A 12,081-nucleotide genomic window follows, 5' to 3' on the forward strand; every position below is an offset into this window, starting at 1 on the left:
TTTTTTTTACAATCTCAATATTGTATCAATGTAAATTTTGAGTGTGCTAGCTCGCCAAGCAGAAGGCGAGAGAGCAACCGCCAGACGCTGACTGTGTGTCTGCATCCAACAATGCGAATGACATTTTGCCGACAGCGACGCCACAGACAGACGTGGTGTCATTTGATACAAGAGTTACAGTAACGATCAAAGCTGAATCTTGCAACACTAGCATGAGAATATGCTTCCCAAGCATGAGGATGGATTCCATTTGGTGTGTCTGTGTCTGTGTCTGTGTGTGTGTCCGCAGATCTCAGAACCCCCCCCCCCACACACACACACACACACACAGACACACACACTGCCAGGACAGAGACACACAAAGCATATCATCCCCACATTGTTATCCAGAGTGACATTGCAAAACTGTCAAGCAGCATCTCCAGTTTCAGACATGAGAAATGAAACACATGTCACACACGCACACGCACACACACACACACACACACACACACACACACACACACGTATGCTTCTTTTGATCACACACTGCAGTCTCTTGAGTAATCTTTTGCTGGTATCAGGAAATGCATTTTGCATATATGAATGATCATGTGCACACATGGTCAGCCATAGTGTGTATGCATCTGTGTGTGTGTGTGTGTGTGTGTGTGTGGCGTGCAAATGTTTTCTGCAGTGCTACAGTGCCATCTACAGCCAGCTCTGGTTCAGTCATGGAGTAGCACACAGCCGGTGGTCACACACTAGCAGTGGCCTTCCGTTCACTCTCACCATGGGATCAATGTTTGTGTGTCTGTGTGTGTGTGTGTGTGTGTCTGTGTGTGTGTTCTACAGCAGCCACAACGGACACGTAAAGGTGAGAGGAAGCAGAGGAAGGAAACAGCCTTGTGTTTGTGTATACGTGTGCATGCATGTGGTTTTTCACTTGTCTGTCTGACAACTAAAGTACCACCCTTCCCCCTCCTCCTCCTCTTTCTATTTCATTTCAAAAACCCTCGACGGTTCAGGAGGTTTGTTCTCCTCACACACTTTAACATCATTTTCAGCTTAAGAACAACACTCCCCCTATCTGCTCTCTCTTGCAGAATAGTTCTCTTCCTTTGCTCCAGCTCTCATCTTATCTATGCTCTTCGCTTGAATTATGAGATGCAGTTTTCTTCCTGTCTCACCACCATAAATACAGTTCTTGCAGAGAAACTTTGAACAGCTTTTTCACTGTAATCATTTAATTCCATTCACTGCAGTGCTTTTCTGGTCTGACCACCTGTTTGTTTGCTGTGTGATTCAAACTGTAGTCAGTTTAAGATGAACACTGACAAGCTGATCGACGGCAGTGGGACTCCATGAATACTAAAAGCTTTTGGATTACTGTGTTTGAGTAGAATTTGATACGGTTTATGAGGCTACTTCTCTGTCTCTCTATCCTCCAACCTGTTTATCAATTCTCTCCCACAGAGACACTCGCCATCCTCCTGACTTCCTCTCTCTTCCTGCAGATCCTCTGCTGAGGTTAATGAATGACGTGGCAGGAGCCGTAGCTGAGGCTGTGGGGGAGCTGGGAGGGCTCGGAGAGGCGAGGAGACACTCCTCCTGTCCTCTCCCACTCTTCCTGTCCTCTCCCCACTACTATTCACACTCACCAGGCTACACAGTGGCACAATTGCTCCAGCTTGATTTAATATGTAGGGATGATTTCCTGCTCCTGAGCAGGTTTGGAGCACATCCTACAACCCAGCACATGCAAGTAAGAGAAATTCACCAAGTCACAGCTCAGCATCTACTCAACACTGCTCCCAGACCATGAATCTGCCTGACTTTGGTCAGAAACTCAAACATCATGCATGCTCATGCCTTCTCTCTCACGTTCAGGGCCCTGTGTTAGTGATCGATGGCGCCAGGTGGGTGGCGGATGGCAACCATGTGTTTGCTGTGTGTTCGGGGCATTTTCAGCCTCATTCTGGTATTTAGAGGCGAGTAATCAGAGCATAAACCACGACGCCAAGAAGCTGTCATTAGACACCTGAGTATTCACAGGTGTGTTCCAGGTGTGACATCACTCAACCAATCAGAGAGCCTGGTGTCGTTCCCTCTGAAGTCCCGATTGTTTCAAGACTGGGACGTTGCTGTTCCAGTGGCGCTCACATTTCACCTCAGGAGAAGAGAGCACTCCTGACCTGGAGACCCAGACCTCCTCCTGCTCCGGGTGCTCACTGGCCAACCAGAGGAGGCGCTAGAGCAGGGGCCAGGACACATACCCTAAGCATCCCAGCAAACATCACTTACCAGGTCAACGCAACAGAACCAGAACCCAAGAGCCCCACCTGGGCACCGTCCTCATTTCTTTTTGATTCGTCATCTTTCTGGCTGAATCACATGATCAAAGATGCAAAACGGCAAGCAAAATCTTCTTCTCCTCATTTGATTTTTGTGGAGTGCATATTCCTGTCACACAGTGACACGCCCCTCACGCTGCACACGTGTCGCAGTATCAGCTTAGGTGTGATGGTTGTACATGTTGCAGTGGCCTATGTGCAGCTGGTGGTGGGAGACTTTGGAAGGTCACTGCAGCAAGCCTCAGCTAGCGTAGCTGAGACACGCTAGCTAGTGTGCCTGCCCGCCCCCCGAGAATAGCATCTCACAGACCGGTCTAGTTAAGGTTTGCTGCTGGCTCCATCAACCCCCTTCTTGTATAAAGAGAGATGCTGTCATGGAGCTACCGCAGGCACAGCTAACCTAGCTGCCGTGACCAATCAGTGCTGACAGTCCACAGCTGACAGCTTAGCGTTAGACTTGCAAATTTCAGGTTTCATTAAGTTAAAAATATAATATATTACAGGTTTACAAACATACACTCTTACGTGAAAGCTGCTGGAACAGCACATCGACAGTGGACAGAAACAGCAGTTTTCTCCTCCTCTTTCCTAGAAGAGAATCCTCGCCAGTCACAGGTTCCTGTTCTCGGGGGCGATTAACTCGTGTGAATGAGACAAGTAGAAATCAAGTGATCAAACTCCCACCAGTAAAGAAAGAGGAAAATGTGCTTTGTGTTGACACACCGAAGCAACATCATGGAACCAGTAACGAAATGTTAAGTTTGTGGCTGTGCTTCCAAACATGCGGGGAGCTCAGCCTCCTCCTCCGCCTGTGGCCATCAGAGGTGTGAGTCATTTCCTCCGCTGCAGGCGGCGTCAGTTTTCTGATTCGCGCTCTCAGAGTGAGGACATCCTTCTGAGCAGTGCAGGACTCCTGCTAGGAATCTGGACGAGCACAAAAACTACAACAGCAGTTAGAATTTATCCCACCACAGCTGCCAGTTTAATAAACTTTGGAGCTTTTTGCTCATTGGTTTTCTTCTCCTAGAGCAGCAAGCTGACGCCTTTGTTATGTTGTACTTTTGTAATAAAAGGGGAAAAAAGTTTAAAAAAAAAACAACTACAGCAAAGCCAGACAAACAAATGTCTCAAAAACTTTTAAACCAACTGAAGAGAGAGAGTGCCGTGGTGCTTATTGCAAAATAACTAAATAGCAAAAAGTACTTTACTTTGATGAGATTCTGAGCTTTAGATAACGCAGAATAAAGATTTATTTACTCGACAGTTTGGAGACATTTTTCTTTTCTTCCCCGAGATACATTTTGCTCACTTTTGCACAAATAATAGGCCTGTATCAGAAGTGCCAGCAGCCCTCTTTTCTACCTGATGATTTTTTTCTGAAGAGAACCTTCTCCGGGCTTTTGTGAATCCCCTAATGGCAGTTCATATGTTTACAGTGCTAATAGGCAGAGATGTGAAAGCTATCATAATCCTTTTGAAAAAAGTAGCAGATCACTGACTTCATAAACTGTCTCTCTCATCTGCCTGCTAGATGTTTGTGGAAAGTGTGCACACGAGTGTATGCACGCGTGTGTGTGTGCATGCGCGGTGTGCGCGCACGCGTGCGTGCATGCACACCACGTTGAGCTTGAAGCAGCTGTGGAAAAAGACTCCGGGCAAAGTCACAAACAGACAAATGAGCTGATTTCTTGGCTGATTGAGCACCGCTTGTCGATTAAGTCCCTTTCAGTCGTTGCTGTGCTGAAAAACAAGCAAGAGAAGGGGAAGGATGAAAGAAAGAGAAAGAAAGTGAACAACACACACAAAAAGGGCACGAACAAGTAAGCTGGGAGACAGAAGGAGGCCGCCTATGAGACTAAAGCTTTTTGAAACATCACAAAGGCCTAGATGCTGATTGTCATTTGACTTGCGGGAATTTCAGACATGACAACCCCCCCAAGTTGAAAGAGACGGAACAAACAAGAGAGGAGGAGCGAGGTGGGCTGCAAGGGAGGACTGAAATACTTTTGCTGCGAAAAGTGAAAACTGAAGCTAAGAGGGGGAGCTCGTACGAGGGTGCACGTGTGTTTATGTGCATCTTTGTGGCACAGGAGCGTCTCCGCCTATGTCACCCAGAACAACAGTTGTCATGGGAACAAGCTGTCAGAGGAACAGGCATATTTCCATCACAAGGCCTTTCTTCTTTGTTCTTCCTGTTAATGTAATCCAATACCCCCCCCACACACACACACACACACACACACACACACAGACACACACAGACACTTCGGTGACAACTTTTCTATTTTGATACTTGTTAAACTGTCCTCTCCTGTTTTGAGTGGTGGAGGAAATTTCGGTTGCACCGAGCTTGAATTTCTTCCTCAGGCGAGGCTGGGGAGGAGTTTATCCGCCTTCTCTCTTTCTCTCGGTGTGATCAGGTAAGGAGTTTTCTTTTCTTAGTGGCTTCTTTTATTGGTGCCACCGAGGGGGTCGTATTTTTAGGTGCTGTTTGTCTGTCAGCAGAATAATATAAGAACTCTGCAGCAATATTCATCCAACCTATTGGAGCAGTTTAGTTCATTCTGAGGAATATTTCATTAAATTCTGGGTGGATTCGTCACATCGCCACCTGACAGCAACAGGAAATGACATGTTTTACACTTCGATGTCCTCCTCCTTGTTGATGTGGTTCAGAACTTGGTGAGACTCATGAGTTTTCTCTTTATGGTGGAAGCATTTGATATTTTTCCTCTGAACATTTCCAACCTTCAGACATTTGTTTTGAGTTCTGAATATTAGTCTCGGTCACAGCACCACGTACTGGACCAAGAAGAAACCACAGTGCCGCTCCATCATGAGAAATTCAAGTATTATCCAGTTTAACCTTCCTCTTCATCAAGGGTCCCAGACCCGCGGGGGTGCAGGGGTCTGAAAGCGTGCTTGGTGGAGGTACAGTATGTGCTGACATCATGCTATCAGTGTTACTGGTGCTGCTATTAAGAGGAAGGTTACAAGAGGCTGGTAAACAGCACAGTTCCTGCTCTTGTTTCTAGTTCTGGCATCGGTTTCCTGTTGTTTTTTGGCGGCGGCAGCATCTTCTGAGGCACTGTAAACTTGAGGCTAAAATAGTGAGCAGATTGGATGCAGTAATTGTCATTTTCCTCCCCATTGAATACGGTTGTGGTTTTGAAGGAGGACCGCTTAGAGCCTCAGATTGAGTGGATGTTTGCTCCGGCTCCCATCAGACTGTGTCCTCAACTCAAATCAGTTTCTGGTGTCTCCGGTTCATTTGAGTGTGAGCTGGGACGCGTTGATAACTCTCTGAGTGGTGTGAAGAGTTTGGGGCGTCCATCCATCCGTCCGTCACAGGGCCATCAGGAGCAGTTAGGGGTTCAGTATCTTGCTCAAGGACACTTGGACGTGGTCACCAGGGGAAGTGGGGATGGAACCAGAGACCCTTCGGTTGCTGGACGGCCGCTCTACCTCTGAGCCACGCCGCCCCTGAATTTGGGGTGTAAATCGCGCACATTTTTCCATTTTCACTCCCTTCACTACTGAGTCACATGTTATTGGACTCCATATTTGCAAAACGTTGTAGGGGTGCACGGTGTGTTATTGATCAAGCCAACACAATCGCTGGAGGACTTTCAGGCTAAAACGTGGCGTACGCAATGGTGTGGCGTAGGCAAGTTCAAATACGAAGTGAAGGCAGAGGTTTGTCATGAGTTGCTCTGGGCTCCTGTGTGAAAGTACAGTAAAAAGGGTGAAATAGCTCAGGCGGCAGCAGCAGAATGCCCTGAGGGCTGCGGAGGTCCTGAAATGACAGAGCTCAAGTAAATCAGGAGTAGCTCAGCAAAGACCAGGTCTGCATTTGTGATCTGGGACTCAATGGATCAGAAAGAGAATATTCTGCCGATGTCACTGACTCGGTTACTGTCACCTTGTCTGAGTCATCTGACATGAAACAAAGTCAAAATGTGCATTCTTCAAATTGCTTGTTATTTTCTCTGGAGTAGACAGCAGCTAACAGCGTGATAACGATGACCCCATCCACAGCAGCACCACTGATTCGTTCACCAGCTCACGTCTAGAACCGGACCACATTTGGAGGAAATAGCACATAGAAGCTCCTGAGGATAAGAAGAGTGGATCCCAATGCATGCAGCTTCCCCTGGCTGTGTATTCGAGCGTCACCTCGCAGACCGCTTGTTTCTGTGCTGCAGTATTCTGCTTTTACTCTTCCTCCATCGTCAAAGATTAATGACTGCGTTGGTGTGTGATAGTCCACAATTTCACAACCTGATAATCTCTGATGAACAGTGTGTTTGTTGTTTGCAAACACTGTAAAATGGACATTACCTCGCGCTGTGGTAATTGAGGATGCATCGTCTCCATTATGGTGCAGCACATTACTTGTGATGTGATTTATTTTTTTTTGACTATCACTGTGGATGAGCCGATGCAAATGGATCCGAGGAATTAAGGGAGTTAGGCAGAGTTTAGGCATTCATCACATTCCAAGCTGCCGTCCTCACGGGAAACAAACTCTGGATAATTGACTCGTCGTGCTCAGAATCATCAAGTTTGAAGAGTAGCGTGTTTATGTGGGAGCTAACAGGCGCTGATTGTCCTCGCTGTGCAGGGTCGGGTGTGTTTGCTTTTCACATGCAGATGCTGGCGCGCTGCTGTGCCTTGTTTCCTTTCTGTCCATTAGGTGACATGTTGCCGCCATGGATAGTGAATTCATTACCCTGCTGCTACAGCAATAAATGATTTCATCTTTTGCCAATTTTGAATCAACACCTGCTGCATCCTATCAATTTACATACTTCACCTCCTTTACTCTGGCATGGAAATCAGACTCTTGATATCCTTTGAATCACCATTGTTATTTGTGCATTGTGGAGTGGTTTCTTATCATCATCACACACTGGACGAATGCTCATTCACCAGCCCTCTGAACCGCAAACAGCAACGCAGATTAGAACAAGTAGCGGGGGCTTTGTTTGTCTTGGGGGGCTGTTCTAAGGATTTTTGTTTATCTATTTGTTTATTTATGGAGAGTTTTTCATCACATGGAGGCTGTTCAGAATATCAATGGCAGGCCGGATACATCTGGCACATTTCATATTCTCCTCAGGTGGTGATGTAGCAACCACAGCATTTCTTTTTTTTTGTATGTTCATTCAGCTCTCCTCGTCTTCCAATATGGTGATTTTTAATCACCTAATATCATGCCACAATGAGCAGATTGCCATGAGCCACAACCGGGGTCCACCAGAGACAAAACAAAGAGAGGGAGTCGAAGAAAGGCGCCTCTTCTCTCATTAAAAAGAGCAGAACTGATCAGTGGGTGTGTTTAAGTGCTGGTGCGAGTGGAAAACATGGACTCCTGCAGGTAAATGTTCACCTTCATTTGTTTGTATGAGAGAAAAGCAAAGCTGTGAAGTGGGCGGAGCAGATGCAGCTGTGGGCTTCTGTCCATTGGTCATCGTCACACAGCGTAAATACTTCCAGGTTTGAGGGACAACTGTGTACACTCCAGGGACACACACGTCCTTCAAGGGATGTTCCTGTAGGTCCAGTGAACAGAGTCACTGTGATGTTCGCTCCACTAGATTTACTTCCTGGAACCACTAGGTGGCACTATGACTGAACTCAGCTTGTAGACCACTTCATCAAAGACCTGACCACTTCTACAGCTTCCTGTTCTGTGGTCAAATATCAAACATGGCCCCCTCCTGGCCACGATAACCTCTCAGCCATCACAGTGAACCATCACCCAGCTCTTAGAAGGACAGATCACCAGAAACGGAGTGATTATCATCATCTACTCCCCCCTCACGCTGAGGGGAGGTCTGGAGACACGTTTCTTCTGCCGCTGCTTCAGTCTGACAGCAGACGGGATTGCAGTAATCTCCCAAACAAGTCGGTCCAATGTTGACAAGTCCACATCTGAGATAAAGACAAACTAAACCATGAAACACCTGCATGCTGCTCGTCTCCGGGCGATTAGCCTCACTACGAACATGGCGTCAGCGGCGTGGTGGCGTATGAGGGTGAGGAGATGAAGACTGGAAAGAGGATATGCTTACATAGTTGGAAAATTGCATCGGTGCTTCTCTACTGCTTCAAATTCATAAGTGATGTCAACTTATATTTAGATTTATTTCACAGCATTCAACATGCAAATATTAAGAAAATTACGCTGAGCCCAGAAGAGAAAGACTCACTGAAGCAGATGAGGAACTTGTTTGTGTTTCTCAGTGATTTATCATCATTTACCACGGAGCGCTGCAGCTAAGAAAGCAGCTGAGGAACTTACACACCTGACTCAACAGTTGGCAACTGCACTAATAAGAGCAGATGGCTCAGACTCACTCAAGTATTGTATCAAGATCAAGGACTTCATCAGGCAAATAGAGTTGCTATGACTGGGCGCTAGGCTAAGCAGAATCCGAGTCTCAGTCCTGCTCCGCATGCGTCTCTGACACGGAGACGGTGTTGATGGAAGTTTTGGAAGATGCATGTTTGATATGAACAAGGTTCAGCCGTCTTCTCAGAACCACAGCCTCCAACAATGTTGACCAACGAGCTCGCGTCTAAGTCCTCACATGGTCAAAGTGAGCGTCATCATGTTTCATCACAATGAAGGTGACTTGTGTGAGCTGAGTACACGTGACAGACGCGCTCGGTCTGTATGACATACCTGTCATGTCCAGATGGAAGCTGATGGACCATGCGCCCAGACGCTGACCACAAGGGCTAAACAGACTCCATCAGGGTGAATATGTCATCCGGGTGAACGGCGTCGGTGGGCTGAATCACCAGCACTGGTTTTTATCCAGTTGCCACGAGTGCTGTATCTGAATGTGCTTAAATATGAATCACCTTTATTCAAACAAGGGTCAAATGTCAAACTATATTTTGCATCGCTACTGTCGCACCTCGACTCTCTCTGACACGTTAACCTGTAAAACAAACGGACGATGACATCATCACCCCACAAGGCCCCGCAGAGTCAGTGCACTGACCATTTCACCCTCAGGACGGATCTGATGGTCGCTAATGTTCCGCGTTCTTCTACACATCCACAAGGTTCCATGACCTGTTATCCTCTGTGGCGTAGCTTCAAGTCCAGGTGATGTTTTTAATGTGTTACATTTTTTCTCAATGAAAGGTAAAGTGCTTTCATGTGGACTGACTGTGAGTGGGTCACTGTACATGTCTGTGTAGAGAACGTCGCAGCAGCCTCCGGGGAACTGGGATGGAAACCTTCAAGCTTCTGAAATGATTTTTTAGACAATTCAGTGGAGGAAGAGTTGTTCTTCAAGCAAAAAAACAAAACAAAAAAAAGCCCAAAACAAACAAAATCTGTGTTTCTCTCACCTGCCAAATCCATCATCTGAATAGCATCTAAATTCAAATTGCAGAACGGAAATAGCCATTTTTTAAGCATGTCCAAAGCGAGACACCCTGTCTTATCTTCAGCTCATTTCACACAATATCTCAGCTTCTTATCTCCTAAAAAAATGTTCCGCTGAAATGAAAGACGCCTCCTAATCTGATTATCGGGGGTTCATCAATCATGCAGTTGAAGCTGTGAAAGTTTTGCATAGATTATAAATTAAGGTAATAGCCATGCAGGTGGGGAGCCAGGACGTGGTGGGAAAACCCTTGTCCTTCATTATCTGTGTTGTACCGAGTCAGATCAGGTACTTCAATCTGACACATCTTTCCAGTCCAGTTACTCCAAATACTGAATGTCTTAGTTAATTAAACAAATTAAGTTTCTAACTTCTACGATGGAAATCAAAGTCGAATGAAGAAAATGATCGGACCCGCTGGAGGAAAGATGCTGAATGTTGTTATTTTCATGAAGTCAGCATGAGTTGTTGACACTAAAAGGACAGATTTCACTGGTACATGTTCAGACAGAGAAGGCTAAAACCAGACCGCTGTTGAGCTTAACGCTGGCCGTAAATATGACAGTAGTCATCAGACTGCTGATGGAATGTGCCACCAGTGGCGTCAGTCACCTGACAGCTGCCGCTGGTTCATATGGTGCCTGAATGTTTAGTGTTGTGATTTGATTGATTATTGTGCCATTTTTGCCCCAAATAGTTTGTGTCTACATGGACCTTTGCTCCTGCCAACCCTCATCCTTCTGCTCCAGATCATCTTGGGACGTTGTCAACAAAGAAGCTGCAACAGGATAAGTCGGACTGACGTGTGTGCGACGATTGTTCTGTGAGTAACTTTCCGCTTTTAAAAATTGACCCACAACTGTGACGCAACAGGCAAGTCAGTGAAACACAAAACACACTAGTTCTCTTCAAGTGAATACAAACAAATGCTATAATCCAGGGGCGGCACGGTGGAGCAGTGGTCCTCCCTGTGGCCCCCAGCAAGAAGGTTGTGGGTGGAGCCCCGGCTGCAGCACGGGGTCTTTCTGGGTGAGTCTCCATGTTCTCCCTGTTCCTGCTGGGTTCTCTCTGGTACTCCAGCTTCCTCCACAGTCCAAAGACATCAAGAGGGACCAGGTTAATCCAGACTCTAAATTGACCGTAGGCGTGGCTGGGAGAGCCAATGGTTGTCTGTCTCTATGTGTTGGCCCTGCCATGGACTGGTGACCTGTCCAGGGGGAAGGCTGCTGGGATAGGCTCCACCCCCACCACCCTCAACAGGAGAAGAGGGAGAACATGGAGGGATGGATAGATGGATGGAGGGATGGATGGATGATGGATGGATGGTGGATGAATGGATAGATGGATGATGGATGGATGAGAGATGGATGAATGGATGATGAGGGATGGATGGATGGATGAGGGATGGATGATGGATGGATGGATGATGGATGGATGGTGGATGATGAGGGATGGATGGATGGATGAGGGATGGATGATGGATGGATGGATGATGGATGGATGGTGGATGATGAGGGATGGATGGATGGATGATGAGGGATGGATGGATGGATGAGGGATGGATGAGGGATGGATGATGGATGGATGGATGGATGGATGGATGGATGGAGGGATGGATGGATGATGGATGGATGGTGGATGATGAGGGATGGATGGATGGATGATGAGGGATGGATGGATGGATGAGGGATGGATGGATGGATGGTGTCACGGAGTAGCACAGCTCAGGTTGGATTCTTCACCCAGAAAAACTGGCTCCGCCACAGCAGCACTTTAGTGCAGGGTGTTATTTTTAAAAGTGCACCCAAAATCCAAAGAAAGCACCCAGAAGTGAAAATTGTGGCATGTAAACAAAGTTGGCCAATAAAAGAAAAATATTCAATCAAGAAAACACACGTTTTCTAAAGAGTCTAAAATAATTAAGTCCAAAAAAACAGAAAAATGGTGTCCCAAATCAGTCAAGTTCAAAATATTCCAATTACAGCCACAACCTGTCAACCCACTTGGTTACCTGAGCTGGGACTTGCTTCCCCTCACTCTCTCTGCCATAGAATGAACGTAGCCCAATTTAAGATGCTCAACCCTCCCACAGGTCATTCCATCTTCACCGTTAACTGCAAAAATCACTAATAAACACTGTCAGGCACTACTACTACTGTCAGTAAATACTTTCACTGTAATACACTCCATATGCCTCAACATCATTACACATTTCCCCTTGTAAACATTATAATTTCAACATTTCACAATAAACCCCGTAAAACATAGTTTGCCCCGTACCCACGCAACATTGCCCAGCGCTGAGGCGCTTGAACTCACCCTCCGCCCCACTGCTCGGG

Source organism: Aulostomus chinensis, chromosome 8 (assembly GCF_037954235.1).
Source record: "Aulostomus chinensis isolate RoL2024-O1b breed Wild chromosome 8, RoL_Achi_v1.0, whole genome shotgun sequence".
Classification (NCBI taxonomy): domain Eukaryota; kingdom Metazoa; phylum Chordata; class Actinopteri; order Syngnathiformes; family Aulostomidae; genus Aulostomus; species Aulostomus chinensis.